Raw genomic sequence first — 27,857 nt, forward strand, 5'->3', positions numbered from 1 at the left:
AATGGTATGAGGCTTAGAATTTGGGTGCCATTTTTCACATATTTTATTTAAATTGACTGTGAGAGGCCTAAATAAATAGTAAATTAACCCAATATGGAATCTACACTCCTCAATGTATGAAAAAGCACTTTTGAGAAGTTTGTTAACCCTTTAGGTGTTTTATAGGGGTTAAAACACATTTTTTCTACAAATTGTAATATTTTGGTGTATCTATAGCTAATTGGTGAAATTTTATTAACTCTTTGTTGGTGGAGGAAATGAAAATCCTCAATTTTTAGGAAAATTTTTTGGGGATTTTTTCGGCCGTTGACCTTACCATAAAAAAAATATTATTCTATATTATAGTTTTTATTCTATGGGTCGCCATAGGTCAAGGGCTTATTTTTTGCGAGAAGAGTTGTTGTTAGTGGTCTTATTTTAGAGCGCGTTACATATTTTTTAGCACTTTTTAGATCATTTTTTAAAAGGTATTAATTAAAAATTAAAAAAAAATTAATTAGTTACCCTGTGGGTCCAGTAAGGATTCTGTTTTATTGTACAGATTTTGACGCGGCAATACCAAATATGTGTTTTTTTTTGTGCATTTGTGTTTTTGTATACTTTATTAAGTGTTTGTATGGGAAAGTGACATTTTAGGGGCTTATATTTTTATTTATTTAGTCTAGTGGACTGTACGCTCTACGTCTAATAGACGCATGTGCAGACAGTTTACAGTCAAACCCGGAAGAGTTCTAACTGCAGAAAGCATCAGGCAGCCCCGGGGCATTTGGCAGACCTTGGGGCTGCCCAGAAGTGGATGGGGTCCCAATGTTAACAGAATATTAGCGGAATGTGTGTGAACACAGCATTTAGATAAGCATAGAGAAATCAAAGCTCACTAGTCTTCATAGTAGCTTCTCTGACATTGCCTGCTGCTGATTGAATGACAGAACACACTTTAGAATGGTTAAATACCGGGACTGATATCTCTGCAACTGTGAGGGCTAGAAAGAAAAGTGCCCCTGAATTTGTATGGCAACGCCTAAAGAATGGTATGATCTCCACATGTATGAGGCGGTAAAAGGTTCTCTTTAAGTTGGGGACAACCTTTACTTTATTAAAGGGGTTATGTTCCCCGTCCCCTCCCATTGTGTGGGGCACCAGTCTCCTGTGATAAATTCATCATGTGGCTGTGTTGCATGGCCTGGCGTAGAATTGCGTTATAACTAGAGATGAGCGAACATGCTCGTCCGAGCTTGATGCTCGGTCGAGCATTAGGGTACTCGAAACTGCTCGTTACTCGGACGAATACTTCGCCCGCTCGAGAAAATGGCAGCTCCCGCCGTTTTGCTTTTTGGCGGCCAGAAACAGAGCCAATCACAAGCCAGGAGACTCTGCACTCCACCCAGCATGACGTGGTACCCTTACACGTCGATAGCAGTGGTTGGCTGGCCAGATCAGGTGACCCTGGGATAGACTAGCCGCTGGCCGCGCTGCTCGGATCATTCTGTCTCTGGATGCCGCTAGGGAGAGAGCTGCTGCTGGTCAGGGAAAGCGTTAGGGTGTTCTATTAGCTTACTGTTAGGCAGGAGTGATTCTCAAAGAACCCAACAGCCCTTCTTAGGGCTACAATAACGTTCTACTTTTTTTATTTTAATTTGCATCTTTTACCATTTTGTGAGGAATTAGCAGGGGGACTTGCTACCGTTGTGTTTAGCTCTTAGTGGCACACATATCCATAGCAAAGACCGAAGTGGGAAAATTCAGTAGGGGTTGGATTTCTATTAGGCAATAACTCAGTGTCATCTCATCTGGCATAGTAGTGTGCTTCCTTTGATACTTGGCTAGAAAATAGCCATAGGAGAATACAAACAGCTTCTTGAAGCCTACAGTAGCGTTCTATATATTTGATTTCTGGTTGATCTGCTGGTGGCTGTAGTTTCTGCAGTGCATGTACTTGCCAATTCTGAGCAATTTGTAGTGAGACTTGCGACCGCTGTGTTCTGCGCTTAGTGGCGCACATATCCATAGCAAAGGCCGAAGTGGCAAAATTCAGTAGGGGTTGGATTTCTATTAGGCAATAACTCAGTGTCATCTCATCTGGCATAGTACTGTGCTTCCTTTGATACTTGGCTAGAAAATAGCCATAGGAGAATACAAACAGCTTCTTGAAGCCTACAGTAGCGTTCTATATATTTGATTTCTGGTTGATCTGCTGGTGGCTGTAGTTTCTGCAGTGCATGTACTTGCCAATTCTGAGCAATTTGTAGTGAGACTTGCGACCGCTGTGTTCTGCGCTTAGTGGCGCACATATCCATAGCAAAGGCCGAAGTGGCAAAATTCAGTAGGGGTTGGATTTCTATTAGGCAATAACTCAGTGTCATCTCATCTGGCATAGTACTGTGCTTCCTTTGATACTTGGCTAGAAAATAGCCATAGGAGAATACAAACAGCTTCTTGAAGCCTACAGTAGCGTTCTATATATTTGATTTCTGGTTGATCTGCTGGTGGCTGTAGTTTCTGCAGTGCATGTACTTGCCAATTCTGAGCAATTTGTAGTGAGACTTGCGACCGCTGTGTTCTGCGCTTAGTGGCGCACATATCCATAGCAAAGGCCGAAGTGGCAAAATTCAGTAGGGGTTGGATTTCTATTAGCCAATAACTCAGTGTCATCTCATCTGGCATAGTACTGTGCTTCCTTTGATACTTGGCTAGAAAATAGCCATAGGAGAATACAAACAGCTTCTTGAAGCCTACAGTAGCGTTCTATATATTTGATTTCTGGTTGATCTGCTGGTGGCTGTAGTTTCTGCAGTGCATGTACTTGCCAATTCTGAGCAATTTGTAGTGAGACTTGCGACCGCTGTGTTCTGCGCTTAGTGGCGCACATATCCATAGCAAAGGCCGAAGTGGCAAAATTCAGTAGGGGTTGGATTTCTATTAGGCAATAACTCAGTGTCATCTCATCTGGCATAGTACTGTGCTTCCTTTGATACTTGGCTAGAAAATAGCCATAGGAGAATACAAACAGCTTCTTGAAGCCTACAGTAGCGTTCTATATATTTGATTTCTGGTTGATCTGCTGGTGGCTGTAGTTTCTGCAGTGCATGTACTTGCCAATTCTGAGCAATTTGTAGTGAGACTTGCGACCGCTGTGTTCTGCGCTTAGTGGCGCACATATCCATAGCAAAGGCCGAAGTGGCAAAATTCAGTAGGGGTTGGATTTCTATTAGGCAATAACTCAGTGTCATCTCATCTGGCATAGTACTGTGCTTCCTTTGATACTTGGCTAGAAAATAGCCATAGGAGAATACAAACAGCTTCTTGAAGCCTACAGTAGCGTTCTATATATTTGATTTCTGGTTGATCTGCTGGTGGCTGTAGTTTCTGCAGTGCATGTACTTGCCAATTCTGAGCAATTTGTAGTGAGACTTGCGACCGCTGTGTTCTGCGCTTAGTGGCGCACATATCCATAGCAAAGGCCAAAGTGGCAAAATTCAGTAGGGGTTGGATTTCTATTAGGCAATAACTCAGTGTCATCTCATCTGGCATAGTAGTGTGCTTCCTTTGATACTTGGCTAGAAAATAGCCATAGGAGAATACAAACAGCTTCTTGAAGCCTACAGTAGCGTTCTATATATTTGATTTCTGGTTGATCTGCTGGTGGCTGTAGTTTCTGCAGTGCATGTACTTGCCAATTCTGAGCAATTTGTAGTGAGACTTGCGACCGCTGTGTTCTGCGCTTAGTGGCGCACATATCCATAGCAAAGGCCGAAGTGGCAAAATTCAGTAGGGGTTGGATTTCTATTAGGCAATAACTCAGTGTCATCTCATCTGGCATAGTACTGTGCTTCCTTTGATACTTGGCTAGAAAATAGCCATAGGAGAATACAAACAGCTTCTTGAAGCCTACAGTAGCGTTCTATATATTTGATTTCTGGTTGATCTGCTGGTGGCTGTAGTTTCTGCAGTGCATGTACTTGCCAATTCTGAGCAATTTGTAGTGAGACTTGCGACCGCTGTGTTCTGCGCTTAGTGGCGCACATATCCATAGCAAAGGCCGAAGTGGCAAAATTCAGTAGGGGTTGGATTTCTATTAGCCAATAACTCAGTGTCATCTCATCTGGCATAGTACTGTGCTTCCTTTGATACTTGGCTAGAAAATAGCCATAGGAGAATACAAACAGCTTCTTGAAGCCTACAGTAGCGTTCTATATATTTGATTTCTGGTTGATCTGCTGGTGGCTGTAGTTTCTGCAGTGCATGTACTTGCCAATTCTGAGCAATTTGTAGTGAGACTTGCGACCGCTGTGTTCTGCGCTTAGTGGCGCACATATCCATAGCAAAGGCCGAAGTGGCAAAATTCAGTAGGGGTTGGATTTCTATTAGCCAATAACTCAGTGTCATCTCATCTGGCATAGTACTGTGCTTCCTTTGATACTTGGCTAGAAAATAGCCATAGGAGAATACAAACAGCTTCTTGAAGCCTACAGTAGCGTTCTATATATTTGATTTCTGGTTGATCTGCTGGTGGCTGTAGTTTCTGCAGTGCATGTACTTGCCAATTCTGAGCAATTTGTAGTGAGACTTGCGACCGCTGTGTTCTGCGCTTAGTGGCGCACATATCCATAGCAAAGGCCGAAGTGGCAAAATTCAGTAGGGGTTGGATTTCTATTAGCCAATAACTCAGTGTCATCTCATCTGGCATAGTACTGTGCTTCCTTTGATACTTGGCTAGAAAATAGCCATAGGAGAATACAAACAGCTTCTTGAAGCCTACAGTAGCGTTCTATATATTTGATTTCTGGTTGATCTGCTGGTGGCTGTAGTTTCTGCAGTGCATGTACTTGCCAATTCTGAGCAATTTGTAGTCAGACTTGCGACCGCTGTGTTCTGCGCTTAGTGGCGCACATATCCATAGCAAAGGCCAAAGTGGCAAAATTCAGTAGGGGTTGGATTTCTATTAGGCAATAACTCAGTGTCATCTCATCTGGCATAGTACTGTGCTTCCTTTGATACTTGGCTAGAAAATAGCCATAGGAGAATACAAACAGCTTCTTGAAGCCTACAGTAGCGTTCTATATATTTGATTTCTGGTTGATCTGCTGGTGGCTGTAGTTTCTGCAGTGCATGTACTTGCCAATTCTGAGCAATTTGTAGTGAGACTTGCGACCGCTGTGTTCTGCGCTTAGTGGCGCACATATCCATAGCAAAGGCCGAAGTGGCAAAATTCAGTAGGGGTTGGATTTCTATTAGGCAATAACTCAGTGTCATCTCATCTGGCATAGTACTGTGCTTCCTTTGATACTTGGCTAGAAAATAGCCATAGGAGAATACAAACAGCTTCTTGAAGCCTACAGTAGCGTTCTATATATTTGATTTCTGGTTGATCTGCTGGTGGCTGTAGTTTCTGCAGTGCATGTACTTGCCAATTCTGAGCAATTTGTAGTGAGACTTGCGACCGCTGTGTTCTGCGCTTAGTGGCGCACATATCCATAGCAAAGGCCGAAGTGGCAAAATTCAGTAGGGGTTGGATTTCTATTAGCCAATAACTCAGTGTCATCTCATCTGGCATAGTAGTGTGCTTTGATACTTGGCTAGAAAATAGCCATAGCAATAGGATAGCATTGTTTGGTTTTAAAAACTCAAAAAAAAACAAAAAACACAAAAAAAAAAAAAAACACAAAAAAAAACAAAAAAAAGTAAAAAAAAAAAAATAAAGTTATAACTCTCATTTTAAAAATGTTTAACCCGAGGGCTAGGGGTAGAGGACGAGGGCGGGGACGTGGGCGTCCAACTACTGCAGGGGTCAGAGGCCGTGGTCCTGGGCGGGGTGAGACACCACCTGCTGATGAGGGAGCAGGGGAACGCCGCAGAGCTACACTCCCTAGGTTCATGTCTGAAGTTACTGGGACTCGTGGTAGAGCACTGTTGAGGCCAGAACAGTGCGAACAGGTGATGTCGTGGATTGCTGACAATGCTTCGAGCAATTTGTCCACCACCAGTCAGTCTTCCACGCAGTCCACCCATGTCACCGAAATCGCCACTCCTCCAGCTCCTGCACCTCAGCCTCCTCCCCCCCAGTCTGCCCCCTCCCAGGAAAATTTGGCATTTGAACCGGCATACTCTGAGGAACTGTTTTCTGGACCCTTCCCACAGTCACAAACCACTTGTCCGGTTGCTGCTGAGCAATTTTCCGATGCCCAGGTTTTCCACCAGTCACAGTCTGTGGGTGATGATGACCTTCTTGACGTAGTGGAAGTGTGTAAAGAGGTGTCCGACGATGAGGAGACACGGTTGTCAGACAGTGGGGAAGTTGTTGTCAGGGCAGGAAGTCCGAGGGGGGAGCAGACTGAGGGATCGGAGGATGATGAGGTGACAGACCCAAGCTGGGTTGAGAGGCCGGGTGAACACAGTGCTTCTGAGACGGAGGAGAGTCCTCGACCTGAACAGGTTGGAAGAGGCAGTGGTGGGGCCAGACGGAGAGGCAGGGCCAGAGCTGGTGCATCAGCGCCACTGTCAACTAGTGAAGCTCCCGTGGTGAGGGCTCTTGCGGCGAGGGCTAGATCTTCAGAAGTGTGGAGGTTCTTTAAGGAAACACCGGATGACCGACGGACTGTGGTGTGCAACATTTGCCAAACCAGGCTCAGCAGGGGTTCCACCACTACTAGCTTAACTACCACCAGTATGCGCAGGCATATGAATGCTAAGCACCCCACTCAGTGGCAACAAGCCCGTTCACCTCCGGCCGTGCACACCACTGCTCCTTCCCCTGTGTCAGCTGCTAGTCAGCCCCCTGCCCAGGACCCTGGCACAAAAACCCCATCGTCGCCTCCACGATCCTCCACAGCATCCACCAGCGTTCAGCTCTCCATACCCCAGACGCTGGAGCGGAAACGCAAATATAGTGCAACCCACCCGCACGCCCAAGCCCTTAATGTGCACATCTCCAGATTGCTTAGCCTGGAGATGCTGCCCTATAGGCTAGTAGAGACCGAGGCCTTTCGCAACCTCATGGCGGCGGCCGCCCCTCGGTATTCGGTCCCCAGCCGCCACTACTTTTCCCGATGTGCCGTCCCAGCCCTGCACCAGCACGTGTCAGACAACATCATCCGTGCCCTGACCAACGCCGTTTCTGACAAGGTCCACCTGACCACGGACACGTGGACGAGTGCTGCCGGGCAGGGCCACTATATATCGCTGACGGCACATTGGGTTAACTTGGTGGAGGCTGGGACCGAGTCTGACCCTGGGGCTGCTCATATACTGCCGACGCCGAGGATTGCGGGGCCTACCTCGGTCCAGGTGTTTCAGGCCTACTATGCCTCCTCCTCCTCCCACCCCTCCTCCACCTCCTCCTCCGAACTACCATCCGTGGGCACGGCGCCATCAGTCGGTAGCTCTAGGCACAGCAGCAGTGCCGTCGCTAAGCGACAGCAGGCGGTGCTCAAACTGCTGAGCCTAGGCGACAAAAGGCACACCGCCCAAGAGCTATTACAGGGCATCACGGCGCAGACTGATCTGTGGCTGGCACCGCTGAACCTCAAGCCGGGAATGGTTGTGTGTGACAACGGCCGTAACCTGGTGGCGGCTCTGCAACTCGGCAGACTGACACATGTGCCATGCCTGGCCCATGTGTTAAATCTGATAGTGCAGTGTTTCCTCAAGACATACCCCAATCTGTCTGATTTGCTCACGAAGGTGCGCCGCATCTGTGCGCATTTCAGGAAGTCCAGCCCAGATGCTGCCACTCTCAGGGCAGCGCAGCGCCGCCTCCAACTGCCCGCTCACCGACTGTTGTGCGACGTGCCCACGAGGTGGAATTCAACACTGACCATGTTATCCAGAGTTTACCAGCAGCGCAGAGCGATTGTAGACTGCCAGATGTCAACTTCCACCAGAACTGGTAGTCAGGTCAGTCAGCTTCCTCAAGTCTACAATGAGGAGTGGACGTGGATGTCTGATATCTGTCAGGTGCTGAGTAACTTTGAGGAGTCAACACAGATGGTCAGTGGCGATGCCGCCATCATCAGCCTCACCATCCCGCTGCTTGGCCTGTTGAAAAACTCTCTGGTCAGCATGAAGTCGGAAGCTTTGCGCTCGTCACAAGAGACGGGGGAAGAATATTCCCTTGTTGATAGCCAAAGCACCCTGAGGTCTGTTTCTCAGCGCATATCGGAGGAGGTGGAGGTGGAGGAGGATGAGGAGGAAGAGGAGGAGAATGTTGGCGAGACACAAGAGGGGACCATTGTTGAGTCCTTCACTGTTCAGCGTGTATGGGCAGAAGAAGAGGAGTTGGAGGAGTTGGAGGAGGAGGAAATGGACAGTCAGGCCAGTGAGGGGAGTGAATTCTTACGCGTTGGTACTCTGGCGCATATGGCAGATTTCATGCTAGGCTGCCTATCCCGTGACCCTCGCGTTCAAAGAATTTATCCCAGCACCGATTACTGGGTGTTCACTCTCCTGGACCCACGGTACAAGCAAAATCTTCCCACTCTCATCCCTGGAGAGGAAAGGAGTGTGAGAATGCATGAATACCAGCAGGCCCTGGTGCACAAGCTGAAACAGTATTTCCCTTCTGACAGCGCTAGCGGCAGAGTGCGTAGTTCTGCGGGACAAGTAGCGAGGGAGAGTAGGCGAGCAGGCAGCTTGTCCAGCACTGGCAAGGGTACGCTTTACAAGGCTTTTGCCAGCTTTATGTCACCCCAGCAAGACACTGTCACCTGTCCCCAGTCTCGGCAGAGTAGGGCTGATCTTTACAGAAAGATGGTGAGGGAGTACGTAGCTGACCATACCATCGTCCTAAATGATCACACAGCTCCCTACAACTACTGGGTTTCAAAGCTGGACATGTGGCACGAACTGGCGCTCTACGCCTTGGAGGTTCTTGCCTGCCCTGCCGCTAGCGTCTTGTCCGAGCGGGTTTTCAGTGCAGCTGGTGGCATCATCACCGATAAGCGTACACGCCTGTCGACTGACAGCGCTGACAGGCTGACGCTTATTAAAATGAATAAAGGCTGGATTTCTCAGAATTTCCAATCTCCACCAGGTGAAGGAAGCTCAACCTGAATAATTGATCCACTCCTCCTCCTCCTCCTCATTTTCCTCCTTCTCCTCCTCTTTGTACAGTAAAGCAGAGGAAACTGGCTATTTTTTGACAGGGCCCACTGGCTCTTGCTATAGTACTTCATGCATTTAATTTTTCTGGAGGGCCACCTACCCGGTCCTCTGTTTGAAACAATTTTTGTGAGTGCCACATACAGGCACTCAATCTATTCCATTTTACTGCAGGGCCACCTACCTGCTCCTCTGGTTTGAAACATTTTTGGGACTGCCACATACAGGCACTCAATCTATTCCATTTTACTGCAGGGCCACCTACCTGCTCCTCTGGTTTGAACAATTTTTGGGACTGCCACATACAGGCACTCAATCTATTCCATTTTACTGCAGGGCCACCTACCTGCTCCTCTGGTTTGAACAATTTTTGGGACTGCCACATACAGGCACTCAATCTATTCCATTTTACTGCAGGGCCACCTACCTGCTCCTCTGGTTTGAACAATTTTTGGGACTGCCACATACAGGCACTCAATCTATTCCATTTTACTGCAGGGCCACCTACCTGCTCCTCTGGTTTGAACAATTTTTGGGACTGCCACATACAGGCACTCAATCTATTCCATTTTACTGCAGGGCCACCTACCTGCTCCTCTGGTTTGAACAATTTTTGGGACTGCCACATACAGGCACTCAATCTATTCCATTTTACTGGAGGGCCACCTACCTGCTCCTCTGGTTTGAAACATTTTTGGGACTGCCACATACAGGCACTCAATCTATTCCATTTTACTGCAGGGCCACCTACCTGCTCCTCTGGTTTGAACAATTTTTGGGACTGCCACATACAGGCACTCAATCTATTCCATTTTACTGGAGGGCCACCTACCTGCTCCTCTGGTTTGAAACATTTTTGGGACTGCCACATACAGGCACTCAATCTATCCCATTTTACTGGAGGGCCACCTACCTGCTCCTCTGGTTTGAAAAATGTTTGGGACTGCCACATACAGGCACTATCCAAATTAAATTGTCTCCATAGCAGCCTCCACACGTTGTCTCCATTGCTACCTCCAAAAGTCGTCCATATAGCTGCCTCCATACATCGTCCCTTTATCAAACGAGGTGTGTCAGGCAGAAATTTGGGTTGTTTTCATGGATTCCACATCAAAGTTGTTAACTTTGTCGCCACCCTGCTGTGTTATCCACAAAATATACTGGCAAACTTTTACCATTTAGGGATATTATTTCAGCGCTTCTTGCGCATCTGTTTACATTCCCCTCACCCGGCATATCCTAAACTTATAAGAACGCTACTACACTTGATCTTATACAAAAGGTTCTTAGAAGTGCTGTTTGGGGAGTAGCCTAGAGACAGGGGCTTGGATTGGCGAAAGCTCGCCTGGCAGCGGAACGCCAGCTCCATGCGCATCATGCGCTTCTTGCGCATCTGTTTACATTCCCCTCACCCGCCATATCCCAAACTTATGAGAACGCTACTACACTTAACTTGGTGCAGGCTGGGACCGAGTCTGACCCTGGGGCTGGTCATATACTGCCGACGCAGAGAATTGCGGGGCCTACCTCGGTCCAGGTCTCAAAGGCCTACTATACCTCCTCCCACCCCTCCTCCACCTCCTCCTCCTCCGAATTACCATCCGTGGGCATGGCGCCATCAGTCGGTAGCTCTAGGCACAGCAGCAGTGCCGTCGCTAAGCGACAGCAGGCGGTGCTGAAACTGCTGAGCCTAGGCGATAAAAGGCACACCGCCCAAGAGCTATTACAGGGCATTCCACATCAAAGTTGTTAACTTTGTCGCCACCCTGCTGTGTAATCCCCAAAATATACTTGCAAACTTTTACCATTTAGGGATATTATTTCAGCGCTTCTTGCGCATCTGTTTACATTCCCCTCACCCGCCATATCCTAAACTTATAAGAACGCTACTACACTTGATCTTATACAAAAGGTTCTTAGAAGTGCTGTTTGGGGAGTAGCCTATAGACAGGGGCTTGGATTGGCGAAAGCTCGCCTGGCAGCGGAGCGCCAGCTCCATGCCAAGATCCAACTAACATAGTTTTAACTGCAGCACCTTTAATCTACTACTAGTTCACTGCCTCCATACATCGTCCCCTTATCAAACGAGCTGTGTCAGGCAGAATTTTGGGTTGTTTTCATGGCTTCCATGTTAACTTTGTCGCCACCCTGCTGTGTAATCCACAAAATATACTGGCAAACTTTTATCATGTACCGATATTATTTGAGCGCTTCTTGCTCACCTCCTTTGGTTCCTCTCTGCCACCCATTGGTTTGAAGCCTGAGTCCATTTAGGGTATGTCGCCATGACACTCTCTAGCCTGCTGCCGCTGCCTCTGCATGCCGTCCCCTATAGTGTCAGGGTCAATTATTGGATGTTTTAGATGCTATCTAGCTTCATTCTGTCACTCTGTCATGGCCATGCTGTTGCCCATAATTTTGGCATAATGGTGCGATTATGCAGCCTCAGAGGCATCCATGCATGCTGCCCCTGCTGTTTCCTGTCCATTTCCGTGGTGTTTCCATCCTTTTCTGAGGTTCCCAGGTGTTTGGCCAAGCTTCCCTGTGCAGAGCCTTGGTCCCCTTGAAAAATGCTCGAGTCTCCCATTGACTTCAATGGGGTTCGTTATTCGAGACGAGCACTCGAGCATCGGGAAAAGTTCGTCTCGAATAACGAGTACCCGAGCATTTTAGTGTTCGCTCATCTCTAGTTATAACCTGTGCAAGAACAGGTGCAAGCTATATGTAGTGCTCAAGGTAGGATTCATTCCCCCTTTCCTGTAGCACCCCATCTATAATTATTCCCTTTTTTGTGACATCATTGCGTCTTCTGGTTTCGAAGCAACGGCAGAGATTAGTAGAGGAGTGCTGTGGGATAATGTGGAAAGTTGAGTCTCTGATTATGATTTTTCTACCCCACATAGTTCGTAGATCACTCACCGGACTGACAGTGCCTTAACCTAGTCATTGTCTTTGGCCTGTTGGTTGCGGACTGCTGCTTTACTGTACCTCTATCTACAATGTCATGCAGTGAGATAGGAATTTTCTGTTGAATTCTGTAAAATATAGTGGCAAATATTGTTCCATCAGACTCCATGAATAGAAGTATTTTCCCTAGAAATGATTGAACATAAGGGTTAAAATATGCGTACATATAGTGCCAAAGGAAGTCTCTTTGACAGTGCACAGAGGCAGTGTAGCTCCAAACTGAGCTGTACGGTTGGTCTGTGCAAAATCTCCTGATATACCAAGACACAGAAATGTTACATTTATGGTCTCTTATTTTATTTCATAAAAGAGCACAACCCTGTTATATAGCGGCCTACACAAAAATATGTAAATCGCTTCAGAGTCACAGTTTTCTAATTGGTGATTTAAATAACTTCTGACAGGAACTTTAATTTAATTTTGAAAAAGTTGTTTTTCTTTAAGGGTTGCTGCATTTCTTAAGAATGTTACAATGACCCTTATGCAGTACTATCACTGATTCTAAAAGTTATGCAGTTTATCTTGAGCATGTTCATCAGTTTACAGTAGGATATTTTACTACTATTTAATTTCCAAGAGAACGCATGTCTGAAGAGATGACCAGAATGTTCTGATTGTTCATGATATTTCTGTAATTTGGAGTTTCATATTGGACAGGCAGAAAACAACACCTGTGCTACTCTATTACTCACTTATATCTAGTTCTGAAAGATTTTTAGAAAACCCTGGGCTGCATTCACACTGTAACATCATGTTAGTGTCTTTAACCATTTCGCTACTGCCCTATTTTAGCCCTATATTACTATGTCACATATTAAAGAGATCTTTTTTATTTTTTTGTACATGTGGCTGTATGAGGGCTTGTCTTTTGTGTGACAAGTTGCAAACTATTTTGCAGTACAAATTCTATTTTGCGGGGCAATTCTAAATTGATTGTACACTTTACACTCCACTTTTTTGTATAGAAAAGTCTTTTTATGAGGTTTTTTAAGTCCCAAAACAGATAGAAAACAGCATTATTTTTAATAATTCCTTTTTTTTAATGGAATGGAACTATAAAATCTTTTGGAGCTGCACATTCAACAGCTAATTGGATGTAAGCTTTTCAAGGCTGGCAATGAAGAAGCAGCACTTTAAAAAAGTGTTTCACATGTTTTTTGTATCATAGAATTTGTATTATTTGATGATTGTTAAGCTTAGGTTATGACAGACACAGAGATACCCAATTTTAATTTTTTTATTTTAACATGTTTTTTAGTAATGGGAAATTACTTTTTTATGTTCATTTTTAGCAGAGCTTGTTATCTACTATATGTTTTCGATTGCCATGTAATGAAACTGGGACCCCACTTTAAATTCTGCCTTAAACTCCCCAGTATCAGAGTTTCTCTTATCTTAGGTGTTCTGGCAGGGCTGACTGCTTGACCTTTTACAGTTTACCACTGGGCATGTCAAGCTTTATTTTCATAGCTCGCACATGTCCAAAAGCAATACTTGTTTGCATTGAGCACACTGACCAGTGTATATATTTGTGGGGTGGTATGCAACTGGTTAAATCTATGTTTCTGTTTGGAGAATTGATCGAATGCATGTTGTAAATTACTATTTACTTTTCTTCTTGTCTGAAGAAGCATCAGTGCTGATTGAGGAGGTCGCTTTGCTGCCCAGGTATTTCTAGAACCTCAGTTGAGATGTGACTAGTTTGCTTTCTAAAGTTGTTGTGTCTGCTAGTGATCTAAATTTGTTTACTCTGAATGATGATAGTTGTATACTGTCATGATTGTTAACAATCAACACTTGGCTCCTTACAACATAACATACCTGCTGACAAATTATTTGTACCTTCACAATACCGGGTAAAAGTTATGGAGGAATGTCATAGTACTGCATTTGCTGAACCTTCACTTCTTCTAGACAGTTGATTTACAAATCTTTCCAGTGGCTTAAATGGTCTGACACTCTACAGTCTTGCAGATTTTGCACTCTTTAACTTTAAGACAGGTTTTTTTTAATGATTGATTTATTAACTGCCACTATGATTTTTTTTTTTTTAACTTGGTTTCAATAATTAGTCAAAAAGCTTTATAGGGATATTCTCATCCGGGCACACAGTTAATTTCATATTAAATTTAATTTATCTGCTATACCTACATTTCTAGTATTGGACGTTATTTAACAGAAATATACAAATGTTCAGAGTAAGGCCTCAAGAACACAACCGTTTTTGATGTTCTGTTCTGTTATTCTTTAAATGATGATATCTCTGGAAAAGCTTTACATATCATAACAATTTTTACTTTGTTAAATTCATGAGATGTAAAACTTAAACTTGATAGGATAGTTTTATTAATTACATATTTTTTCTTTATAACATTTTCCAATAATTGACTACAAATGTGAAAAAATAAGCTTTTTTATAATTTTGCTGATTTTAAGTTTTTTTTAATAAGTAGTAACTTTTACCAAAATATGTTATAAATATTTACAACTTTATTCCATCACCCTTTTACAGGTTCAGCTACAGATGCAGAAGGTGCATTTACTTCTGCAAAGGGAAAGCTTTTTCTGCAGCTTCTTCTACCTTCTGCCTTCAGCTGACAGGCTAGAGGGGGGAACACTTCAAATGCCTATATCTACTGAACGTTTGCACCTACACAAACACAATTCTGGCAATATATTAACCCCTTAACGCTCTGCGCCGTAGCTCTACGGCGCAGAGGTATAAGGGATGTATGAAGAGGGCTCACGGGCTGAGTCCTCTTCATACAAAGGTTTGCTTGCACCGATCGCGGCTATTAACCCCCCCGTTGCCGCCGGCAAAGTCGCCGGCGCCGCCATCTTTTTTTCGATCGCCACGCCCCGAACGTCATCGGGGGGCGGCGATCGGTTGCCATGGTAGCCTCGTGTCTTCTTTTGACACGAGGCTATCTGGCAGCTGCAGATTCGTTACAATGAGCCAGTGGCTCATTGTAATGAATGTGCTGCAAAAATGCCATATATTGCAATACAGAAGTATTGCAGTATATGGTAGCAGCGATCTGACCATCTAGGGTTAATGTACCCTAGATGGTCTAAAAGATAGTGAAAAAAAAAAGAAAAAAAAAAGTTTAAAAAATAAAAAAAATTAATAAAATATTAAAAGTTCAAATCACCCCCCTTTCCCTAGAACGGATATAAAACATAATAAACAGTAAAAATCACAAACATATTAGGTATCGCCGCGTCCCAAAATTCCCGATCTATCAAAATATAAAAACGGTTACGGGCGGCGGTGACCTCCGAGACGGGAAATGGCGCCCAAACGCCCGAAATGCGACTTTTACACCTTTTTACATAACATAAAAAATGAAATAAAAAATGATCAAAATGTCGCACAGACCTCAAAATGGTAGCAATGAAAACGTCGCCTCATTTTTCAAAAAATGACCCCTCACACAGCTCTGTGCGCCAAAGTATGAAAAAGTTATTAGCATCAGAAGATGGCAAAACATTTTTTTTCTTTTTTGTACACATTCGTTTAATTTTTGAAAAAGTATTAAAACACAATAAAACCTATATAAATTTGGTATCACCGCGATCGCACCGAACCAAAGAATAAAGTAGGCGTGTTATTTGGAGCGAAGAGTGAAAGTCGTAAAAACTGAGCCCACAAGAACGTGACGTGCGTTTTTTTTTTCAATTTTTCCACATTTGGAATTTTTTTTCAGCTTCGCGGTACACGGCATGTTAAAATAAATAACATTACGGGAAAGTAAAATTTGTTACGCACAAAATAAGCCCTCACTCAGGTCTGTACACGGAAAAATGAAAAAGTTATGGATTTTTGAAGTTGGAGAGCGAGAAATGAGCCGAAAAACCCTGCGTCCTTAAGGGGTTAAACAGGAGAGTCTCCCCATTAAAATGATATGAATGTGTATGGATGCTTACACAGAGATATCCAGTCTTAAGGCTTAACTATAAAGTTATAATTATTTTTACCAAATTCTCATATATGATTTCCCCTTTAAAAACAATCAGAAAGTGCTTCTCCACAGAGGTGAAGTGGACAGAGACTGACGTCTGCCTGTCTATGCCCTGAAGTTGAGTCCATTTCAATTTGCCCACAGATCCCATCATACCTTGTGTTCTCTCTCAAAGTAATTTAGTATTAAATTAATTTAGATTCCCAATGGTAAATCCTCTGAACACTGCTCAGTGCACATACAGGATGTATATGGTCACTAGCCTGGCAGCTTCCATCACATGGAGGAGCATTGAACAAGTAATAATGGGAAAAAAATCATAAGTACAATAGTTACATGAAATGTATAGTCTGTGACCACTAAGGGTTAATAGCTTCTCTGCACAGAGCTCATAGTGCCGAGTACAAGGTGGGACGAAGAGAAAGACCGAGAACGTTCTGTAGAATCACAGACTGGGTTGGAAGAACTCATAGGGAACAGGGGAGATCTTGTACCTAAATATACTGTTTAGGACACATCTGTATCCACAGTCCTGAACACATCTAGCTATACTACATACACAGAGAGAGTGTATGTCACATGTCCTCCTCCTCTGTTAGCAGAGAGCAGCTGCCTCTCCTCTCTCAAGAGTCGTGGAATTTTTTATCTGTTTGATTCACAAGGTTGGTCAGCACAGGCAGTGGACGGAGCTACTTCAGAACTGAGATAATCTGAGGGGTATAGCAAAGAAACTGCTGGATGTAGGTAACAAAGATAATAGTAAAAAGTTTTTCTACATTAATTTGTTGATCAGTTGTTCTTTAACCCCTTCAAGCTCTGTGACGGATATAAGTAGCCTAGATGGTCTTAGAAATAGTAAAAAAAAAAAAAAAAAAAACTTTAAAAATGTAAAAAATTAATAAAATATTTAAATATTTAAATCACCATGGTGAACTGATATAAAACATAATAAACAGTAAAAATCACAAACACATTAAGTATCACCGCGTCCCAAAATATCTGATCTATCAAAATATAAAAACGGTTATTGTGGCGATGACCTCCATAACGGAAAATGGCGTCCAAATGTCAGAAACGCGATTTTTACACCATTTTACATGACATAAAAATTGTAATAAAAAGTGATCAAAATGTTGCACAGTTCTCAAAATGATAGCAATGAAAATGTCGGCTCCTTTTGCAAAAAATGACACCTCACAAGGCTCCGTACACCAAGGTATGAAAAAGTTATTAGCATCAGAAGATGGTAATTTTTTTTTTTTGTTTTTTCGTACACATTCTATATAAATTTGGTATCACCACGATCGTACAGAACCAAAGAATAAAGCAGAGTTGTTATTTGGAGCGCACAGTGAAAGTTGTAAACTTTCCCCACAAGAATGTGACGCACATGCATTTTTAAAAAAAAAATTCCACAATTGGAATTTTTTTTCCAGCTTCTCAGTACATGGCATGGAATAATAATTAACATCATGGAAAAGTAAAATTTGTTTTGCACAAAATAAGCCCACACACAGCTCTGTACATGGAAAAATGAAAAAGCTATGGATTTTTGAAGGTGGCGAGTGAGAAATGAGTGAAAAAACCCTGCGTGCTTAAGGTGTTTGTCACGGGTGCCCCTGCGACCCATATCCGGTGTCGCAGGGGCACCCGTGTACCTCCGTGTGCCTCAGCGTATGACTCCCCTGTCCCAGTTCCAGCGGCGATCCCTGTAATCACCACGCTCCGGCGCGCTTGTGCTCCCATGTCCTAGGGCGCGCGTCGGCTCTGTGAAATTTAAAGGGCCAGCCGCACCGCTAATTGGGGCTGGACAGCTGCCTGTCCTAAAAAATTCCAGCCCCTATCTATGTTTCCTGTCGGATCTTTGTGCTTTCATGCCTGAGAGAGAGCTGTATTCCAAGCCCTCTGCGTTTATTCAGATTTCCCGTTGTGACCTTCGATTCTGTTCCTGACTCTGATTCCGTGCTGCCTGTCCTGACCTATTGCTACGTCCCTGACTCCGAACATGTGCTGCCTGTCTTGACCTCCTGCCTGTCCCTGACCACAAGTTTGCCTCTCGATTCTGCACTACACCTTGGTCGCCACCGCAGGCAAGGTCGCGCCTGTGGAACGACCTGGTGGTACCACGCCGCAACAAGTTTAACCTGCTTTGCAGCGGGCTCTGGTGAAAACTGGGTACCACTTAGACTCCAGTCCCAGGTGTTGGCTTACGTCATCGCTCGCGGTGGTACAGAGGATCCACTACTTCTGATCGTGACAGTGTTAAAGTTACAATCAGAAATAGAAAGCTGTACATAAAAAAACTACATTTTTAGCACAACTTTAAGGGTGGAACTCTGGTTTTGTGAAGCATATATCATATATCTGGGGAAACATCCACAGTATAAGCCTAGGACAAGCTGGGGATGGATGCGATAATGTTACATCCATTCTTCATCACATCAATGGTAGGTACAAAATCAGTCGAAACCAGTACTCCTCAGCCACTAAAAATACTCCTCAAAAAGGCGGGAGGAGTATTTACTGCAACCTCTAATTGGGAAATGTATTTACATGCATTTAATAGAAGAGTGAAGTATAGCACCATTATACCAGCTGTCTACAGAGACATGCAAACATGAGAGTTAATATTCATTATATACATTTTTGTTTTAGTGAGTGTTTTTATAATTTTTTGCTGTATGTTATTTATCTCTAAAGGGAACCTGTCACCATACACCCTTGTTGAGCCTCCTCCATGTCCCCACAGATAATTAATAGCACAATGCCAAACAGTTTTTATAAAACTTCTGGCATTAGTGTTTAAAACAATAACTTATATTAAAGTTTAAATGGCTCTCTGCCAGCTTGGGTCCTGTGACCAAGGGGAGTGTTCAGCACAGAGCAGAATTCCCCTTCCTCCCTTCCTCATTTTCAAAATGCTCATCTGTGAATTGAGCCCCCCACTTCTGCTTTCTTCTCTTGTAGATACAGTGGAGACGAGCTGGCATGAGCATTTTGCAAAGGAGGGAGCAGCGTGCTGAACACTCTCCAGGGACACAGGGCACAAGCTGGCAGGGAGCCATATAATCTTTAATATACGTTACTATTTTAACCACTAATGCCAGAAGTTTTTATAAAACTTTTATAAGTTTCAGGATATGCCATTTATTGTCTGTGGATATATGGAGGAGGATCAAAAAGGGTGCCTGGCGAAAGGTTCCCTTTAATCAGGTAATTTTGGTACATGATGAATTGCTTGTTCATAAAATTTAAGGAGGTTTCGAGGACAAGTCAATAATATCAAATTGGTGGGGGTTTAAGTCAGCTAGTCATTTCATCAAGGCACAGAGTCAAATTTATTTAATGAGCTGCCAATTTTATACCATCTACTTTCTATGTTGGTAGTATTATGCAGCATGGGAGAATGGAGGCATGGCCTACTTGGCATCTAAGAACTAACCATTTGTTATCTAATCTGAAAATGCCCAGATCAATAATTTATATTGCTTCACACACAATGTAGAAAAGATATGCTACCTAAATGCAGAGGTACATGTGCAAATAAGTAAAAGAGTAGGGATTACAGATGGTTGGCTGAGTGTGACAGATTCCTGTAAAAATTGTCAGAACTTGCCTATCCACTTGATATATGTAAACTTTTTGAATTGTTGGGGTTTGCTATGCTAAATTAGCAAGGTCATCCATGTTTCATTTTTGTGGAACATATGTATACATTAATAACTGATTAAAGATTAAATGAATGTACTACATGGTGGGGAACTGCTCTTCAGAACTGCTTCTATTTTATGAAAACGTAGTATATAAGGCTAGAAAAAGACTTAAGTCCATCAAGTCCAACCTTTGAGAATTATACAAATGTTTTTACCCGTGCTACTTTTGCTCTCCAGAAAATCAGCCAAGCCTCTCTTGAACATGTACATAGAGTCCGCCATAACAAACTCCAGCGGCAGAAAATTGTATAGTCTCACTGCTCTTTCTGTAAAAAACTTTTTTCTAAGGCGATGATAGAACTGCCTCTCCTCTAGGCGTAGAGGATGCCCCCTAGTCCTGGTCACAGGTCCAGATATAAAAAGATCTTTGGAGAAATCCTTGTACTGCCCGTTCAGGTATTTGTACATTGCAATGAGGTCTCCCCTCAGCCGTCTTTTTGCTAAACTGAATAATCCCAAATTTTGTAATTTGTCATTGTATTCTAGTCCCCCCATTCCCTAATAATCTTGGTTGCTCTCCTCTGCACCCGTTTCAGTTCTATTATGTCCTTTTTATAGAAGGGCAAAACTGTGTCCTTATGGTGAGAATCTATTCATCTCTTGATACATCCCATAATTTTATTTGTTTTAGCAGCAGCTGCTTGGCTCTGGTCACTAACACTAAGTTTACCATAGACCAATACACCCAAGTCTTTTTCAGCTCCAGTTTGACCAAGTAATTGACTGTTTAGAGCATAATTGTACTTTTTGTTTCCATGACCCAAGTGCATGACTTTACATTTATCTACATTAAACCTCATTAACCATTTCTCTGCCCACTCCTCAAGCTTCCACAAATCTCTCCACGAATCATCTGCAAATATTGAAACTTGACTGTGTAAACCCACTACAAGGTCATTATTAAAAAGGAGTGGCCCCAATGCTGACCCCTGTGGCACTCCACTGGTAATGTCAACCCGATCTGAGAATGTGCCATTGATGACCACCCTCTGTTTTCTATCACCCAATTACTTACCCAAATACACAGATTTTCTCCTAGTCCCAGTAGTCTCATTTTATGTACCAATACAGGCGGTCCCCTATTTAAGAACACCCAACTTGCAGAGGACCCTTAGTTACAAAAAGACCTCTGGATGTTGGTAATTTACTGTACTTTAGCCTTAGACTACAATAGACAGCTATAACAGTTATCAGTGTGTCTGCAATGAAGCTTTATGGTTAATCCTGGTTCCTATGACAATCCAAAGTTTTTAAAGGAAACCTACCAGTTAGAATGGCAGGGGTAAGCTGTAAGTACCGAGCACCAGCTCAGGGTGAGCTGGTGCCGGTACTTACTTTCGTTAGTGTTATAAACCGCGGTATCGTGGTTTTAACACTCTTTAAACTTTAGAGCAGAAGAGGCTTCGGCGCTGCGTGCGCACGATCGTGCACGCGCCTACATAGGAAATAGCGGAGATGTTGCGCGCGCACGGTCGCTTACCCCTGCCATTCTAACTGGTAGGTTTCCTTTAAGAATCCAATTGACAAAGAGCACAAAAAAAATGTGTCTGGGGTTACAATTATAAAATATACAGTTTTGAGATAGCTTCCTCAGATACAACCACTCCACACTCGGCAGCAGTGGTCAGACATGCACTACTGTGCCCTGCCTGACCACCGAGATTCGGCATTCATTACCACATGCAGTAACTCACGGTTATTTCATATACAAAAACTTAGTTTCTTTGTGCAATCACTCCAACCGAGGTGGTCGTATCCAAGGACACAGTCTTGTTTCTAAGGGACCATATAACTACATTTATGAGAAATTTTCTTCACACAGGAACATTTTTTTTAATAACATTAAATTGAAGAAATTTATATACATGGCAGATTGATAAAATTGAATGTGAATGCCCCCTTTAACAAATAACCTATTTTTTAAAGTTGTTAGGAGTTTCCCATTCTGCTCTCAGACTTTTATGAGCTGCAATTTGCTGCTCTCAAGACAAATTAGTGCTATAAATTCTCATTGAGGGGAGGGTGGAAGGTTTAGGTAAGAGGAAAGTGTGGAAAAAGGTCTTCGACTTCGATTAGAGTAACTAGAAAATTATTAAGAGGTTCTTTTTATGAACCTGTGTTTTGAGAGGGCCCATGCAACTATGTGCCATGTGCCAAGCTTAAAAAATGGTTGTAAATGAACTGGGAGGCCGGTTTAACATGGAAGTATTTTTGTCAGTATTTTGCATCAGTATTTGGAAGCCAAAACCAATAATGGAGAAATACAGAATATATAAGAATCTTTCCAATATACTTTGTCTCTATGCAATTAACTCCTGATTTTGAGATAGGTACTTGAATACTGTCACTTGAAACTGCCCTACATTGCAAGCAGAACTGCGGTAGGCATTGGACTCGGATTCACAGTATACTTTTCCATTTGAAAAAATTTGAAAGAATATTCTTCCGATATAGTAACCACATATGCAGTTCTTAAAGTAAATCACAGAGTTTTGGGGTGAAAACTGGAAATTTTGTGGTTGTTGCACATGTGCACTTTGGTCACCCTGTAGCTTTTGTGTGGGTCCACTGAAGGCATTTTTGCAGCAAATAGAGAATCCTCTATAACTTTCTCAAAGTGAAAACATAAAACACCTGATAATATACTTATCTTTTCCTGCACAATTATTACAGTGAAAATGATAAGTTTATAAGCCAATAATCAGCAAAGCCTGGGTTCAACTTTGATGAGCATTATCATGATATAAGCTTTTTGCAGAGCAGAAAATGCCAGCCAAGGATATATTGATCCTGTTTTCATGTAATGTAAGCTGTCAATAATGACTGCACTGTGTGTAACACAGAAATCATTGCAGGAAAAAACTCAGACACCTTCCATTGTAGATTGGGGGTGGGGGTTTGGCATGTTTCACTTGTATTCTAACGGTTACTGTTTAAGAAGATAATTACATTATGCCACATAAAGGATAATTCATGAAACTTATTCTGGCAGTTGAACACCTAATCTGATTACATCTATAACATGCTCGGAATAGAATTGTTTGCTTCTGTCTCTATACCAGAGGTATTTCTGATTTAGGTGGCTCCTCAGCTCCTCCCTAGTATTGAGTAACTCATTCAGGACCACCTGGAAACCCCCTGTCTTATGTGATTTCTCTAGCGTTTTAATCTTATCAAGAAGGTCCTGGACTTTGGCAACCTTTGCACAATTCAGACATACGACATGTTCAATGAACTCTCCTCTGATCATACCCTTTAGGGTCTCCCATTGAATAGGAAGGGAGGACTGGTCAGAAGCACGAGACTCCAGAAAACTGGAAATCCACTGTCTGACGCCAGCCATGCAGAGTGAGTCTTTTAACAGGTTATTGTTGAAGCACCATGCCCAGGGAGTCGAGTATGGGTTGGGTATATTCAGAGTTAAGGAGATTGGGACATGATCAGACCAAAGTGAAGGATTGACTGTGGACATGGACCAATACAGGGCATGATGGCTCAGCCAGAACATATAAATGTGGCTACATGAAAAGTGGGAAGGGGAATAGTATGAGTAGTCATGGCCATTCAGAGTTAAGGATGTGCCACAGATAAACCAATTGCAAAGTTGCACAAAGAACTGATCAGAAGCCTCAAGAGGTAATTTATCTAGAGCCATTGGAATATAGGCAAGATGAGCAATCTGTAATTGGAAATACATATAACTGAGTAAAAAAGACAGGCGTGAAAAACATTAAATGTGTCCCCCTTCCAAAATAAAGGGTCCAGATGACATTGAAAGTAAGTCCCCCAAATCAGAGAGGCTAGATGTCCAGCCACGGCCACCCATCCTTTACTGTCCTGTTTCCTAAAACAATATAACCAGATCTTTCAGAAGGATATTGGATTGTCTATGGGTGAGGGATACTCTATTGGGGGGGGGGGGGGTAATGTCACATTACTATAAAGGGCACTGCAATTAGTCAAATTGGGGGGTAGTGTTTTAGCCTCTAAGGCACCTTTCATTTCAGTTGCAAATGCATGGTCCTTTCTGTGGGCATTGAGGAAGCCAACATGGGCCCTTCTGATGGAGTGTAAGAAGGTTTAACTAGTCTATGACCTCAATAGGGGATAACTCAAGGTCCCTTGCTAGTTCAGGGAGGTCACCTAGGTGATGGATGTGCATCTTTACAGCCTGTTGAATTTGGAGGTGATATGTGAAGACCCATGAGTACTCTATCCCGCATTCCCGCAGAACTTCTAATAGAGGGCGGAAAAGGCTTCAGTCCTGAAGAGTGAGGAGAGGCAGATTTGGCGGGGGCTAAATAGGATGACACTGGAACTCTGCTGGACCCTTCTCCCTCGCGTGATATTATCTTTCAGTTGGTATCTATGTATCCTTCATATAGCATCTCTATGTTTGTCAGCATCAAGTGGTTTGGGGCCCAGAGACCTGTGTGTTCGGTCTAATTCCAATGACGTATCAAGGTGATGATACGAGCTGATGGAGAATGGAGTTTAATTGTTGTACTGTACTGTACTCAAGTACTGTAGTTACAGATTTTGTAAAGCCAAAATCTCCTTGTGGCGGTCCAGCTTGGAGACAGCATTTAAAGTATAGTTTTCTACCACTGACACCTGTTCCTCCATTGCATGCATGCATCCTCCACCCTTGAAACATAAGAACTTTGCATACTGGGAATGGCAACAATGTGTCTTGAGAGATTTCAGTTCCCATGTGGAAAATCGGTTATGTGGCTGTGCTGTGCATGGGAGAGCTTTACCTAGAGGGTGGAATATGTCTGGAGTGGGGAGGCCAGAGAAGTTCTGCATGGGATACAGGGTAAGTCCTGAACCTGCTCCCCTAATACATCACCTTCTGCTGAAAAGAACCCCAGTTCCCTTGCCTCCAGGAAAACAGGCCTTTTGGTGTAGAGAATAGGTCCCATCCATGAGGGTTTTGCCCATCCATGAGGGAGTCATCACTTCTGTGTACTGATGGGCTGCTAGGCCAAGAAAGACTGACAGTCATCTTGTGTCACTTCCATTTTCTAATAATTGGGCCAACTCAACAAGCTGCCTGTCATTATCCTGTAGCCCATCTCAGCCTTGTGCAAGTACAATTTTCTCCCTGATGTCCTTTGACAGCTCTTTGGTCTTGCCCATGGTGGAGAGATTGGAGTGTGATTGAATAAGTGTGTGGACAGGTGTCTTTATACAGGTAACAGGTTTAAACTGGTTCAATGAATACATGTAATGAGTAGAAGGAGCTTCTTAAAGAAAAACTAAAAGCACTGAGAGAAAAAAGTTTTGCTGGTTGGTAGGTGATCAAATACTTATTTCATGCAAAGTAATTATTTTAAAAGCATACTGTAGGATTTTTTTTAGATTCAATCTCTCAGAGTTGAAGTGTACCCACAATAAAAATGACATACCTCTCCCTTCTTTGTAGGTGGGAAAACTTTCATATCCAATATTTATTTTTCCCACTGTACAACACGACACGTGAATACAGTACAACATGTGCATTACAAAGCTATGAGTACTTATTTGTATGTCTTCTGACCTAGATTACTCCATTTTTCAAATTATAATATTACAAAGTCATTGCAGCCTAAATCCATCTTCCCACGGTATGGTATGTTATGAAATTGTATTGCATATGATTTGCCTAGACTTAAATCCTTTTTATGTCTAATGTGCATGAATAATGCTCCCTTGTTTGAGGACTAAACGTTTATTGCTGTGTTCACATTTTTTCTATGTGTAAATAACTTTAAATAACCTTCTTCAATGTGTAACCACAGGGAACGTATTCTAAAAAAAGCTGACAAGCACAAACAACATATTATCGCAGCTTTAGCAAATGATCATTTATTTCCTGTCTCAGACAAATGTGACTTTTTATTTGGGTATTTGGACAGATAAAATGACAGTGACTGAACAGCTGTTACATAAATTGCTTGAACAAATAAAGCAGCCGAAAATGGTTCATGCAATGTAGCTTTGAGGCACTTTTAGCATATTTTTGGGGGTACTGGATTGAATTTCAGGTAAACGTTTCCTTTATTAATTTTATTCCGAGAGATTATGTTGGTATTTTATGCTTTCCTTGATCAAAACAGAATAATTTTTTAATAATTAATACTAGATATGAATACATATGCATTTAGTAAAAGATTTTACAAAATCAGCATTATTAAACCATCAAAGGGTAAAAAAAGGAAAGTCTGCATTTTTATTTCTAGTTTATCTTTATCAAATTTAAATAAGCGGAATGCTTTACTTGAAGGATAAAGAAATCATGGTCGCATACCGGTATTCAGCAAATTCAATTATGATACATTATATCTGTGCTTAACCTTCTTCCCACAGAAACAAACTGTACAAGTGAAGTCATCTTTTTTATGATTAGTTCATTTGTTTTTCATATTCCCATGAGAAGTTGACAACTGAAAATAAGGCTTTATGTAATCTATTATGTAATCTAGTTTGGACGCTATGCCCTTGGAAACAAATGCAGGTCTCAGGTTTGCCTTATAGGGTGGCTCAAAAAGTAGAGGAAAACCAAATAAACTTTGAAGAGCTGCTCTACTTTGGTAGATAAATGACTTGTATTTAAGGGAATCTACCAGTGCTGAAACTGCTTGTAAGTAAAACCAGAATTGTGACATTGTGAAGGGCCTTTTGTAAGCCTCAGAATAGCAAATGGTAGATGCTTATACTCACCTCCCAGTCCTAAGAAGTGTAGCGTCTTCCCGAGAAATAAGGCTTTTAAAAATATGTAAATTAACTTTGAGGAGCCCTGCTAAGCACATCTTGGCTTTTCCAATTAGTAATTATCCATGGCTCCCTGTCTGGCTGTCTCCGCCTACACAGTGATCAGAGAGTTCTGCAGTTATAGCATTTTGCGCGATCATAGCATTGCATATATATACTATGTTATGATTGAGCATAGTATGGAATTGCAGAGGGAGAGCCGGTGACTTCACACTGTCTGACCGCTGTGTGGGTGGAGCCAGCCTGGTTGGGAGCCATTAATATATAGTAATCGGAGGAGCCAAGAGGCGCTCGGCAGAGGGCCTCAGGCCCCTTTACATATTTTTAAAAGCTTTATTTCTCAGAAATGCTGCACTTCTAAGACATAAGATTACTGTACATCGGCACGTGAAGGGGTCGTGAGTATAAGCATCTACCATCAGGTATTCTGATGGTAGATGTCCTTTAAACAAGGTAAATGAGTTTATATTGAATATTGATATAATTTAGTTTATCCCTGTATAATATTTATAGATTTTGTAGTTGTCAAATGTACTACTTTTTTGGATAAAAGGCAGCTATGTATAGTACAGTTAAAGACCCCTTAGTTATGGCACATAGAAGCTCTCAAAAGTAAAGAGTTATGGAATTTCATCAACAAAAAGTAATCCCATTTTTGCTAAATAACGGAGATCGGAGGGAACTTGAGACCCAGTTTGAAAGAAGTGGCAATTCAGCATAAAGGCTATCAACTGATCGATTTGGTACAAATATTTTTAGATTTTCAGGCACCTAATTGAATCAATTCAGAATCTGAAAATGTTGTTCATACGGAAGTCTAATGGATCTCTTTAGACGTCAATTTATTTCAATAGACTTTTACATGTTTCCATTATTGTCTGTTTGCACCACATCTGTTGGGCTTCATATATTATTATTTTAATGAATGATGAAAATCAGTTTGGAGAAAATAAATTCATACGTAAATCAAATTTTACAAAAAAACCCAAAAGGAATCTTGAATAATTTAATTATCTCCATGTAGGGAATACTTTTTTATTACATCAATACAAAAGAAACAAAACACAAAATCTCTGTCTTTATTGATTTATTTTTTGTATATATGATGCATAGATTTTTTCCAATGTCAGAAATACATCCAGATTAACTTGCGTTTTAGCTTGCACTATCATACATGAAGAAAATAACCACGTTATATAACATGTAACCGAGCACAGGGTTCTCACCAGATAGGAAACAAATTGAAAGGAATCATTCACCAATATGTTAAGCAATTGCTAATGACAAGTGCCTGAAATTATTTTTGACCTATTGCACAAAAATGGTGAATTCCACCGTTCATTGTAAAATGGTTGATTATACT

At 42.4% G+C, this 27,857-nt stretch overlaps 1 protein-coding gene across 7 annotated transcripts in view; it reads left to right on the forward strand.

Moving 5' to 3' along the window:
- The window catches only part of PDE5A (phosphodiesterase 5A), a 208,779-nt gene that overhangs the window by 41,731 nt on the left and 139,191 nt on the right, over positions 1–27,857 (forward strand). The window lies entirely within an intron of this gene.

The sequence above is a fragment of the Engystomops pustulosus genome, chromosome 1, assembly GCF_040894005.1.
Source record: "Engystomops pustulosus chromosome 1, aEngPut4.maternal, whole genome shotgun sequence".
NCBI lineage: Eukaryota > Metazoa > Chordata > Amphibia > Anura > Leptodactylidae > Engystomops > Engystomops pustulosus.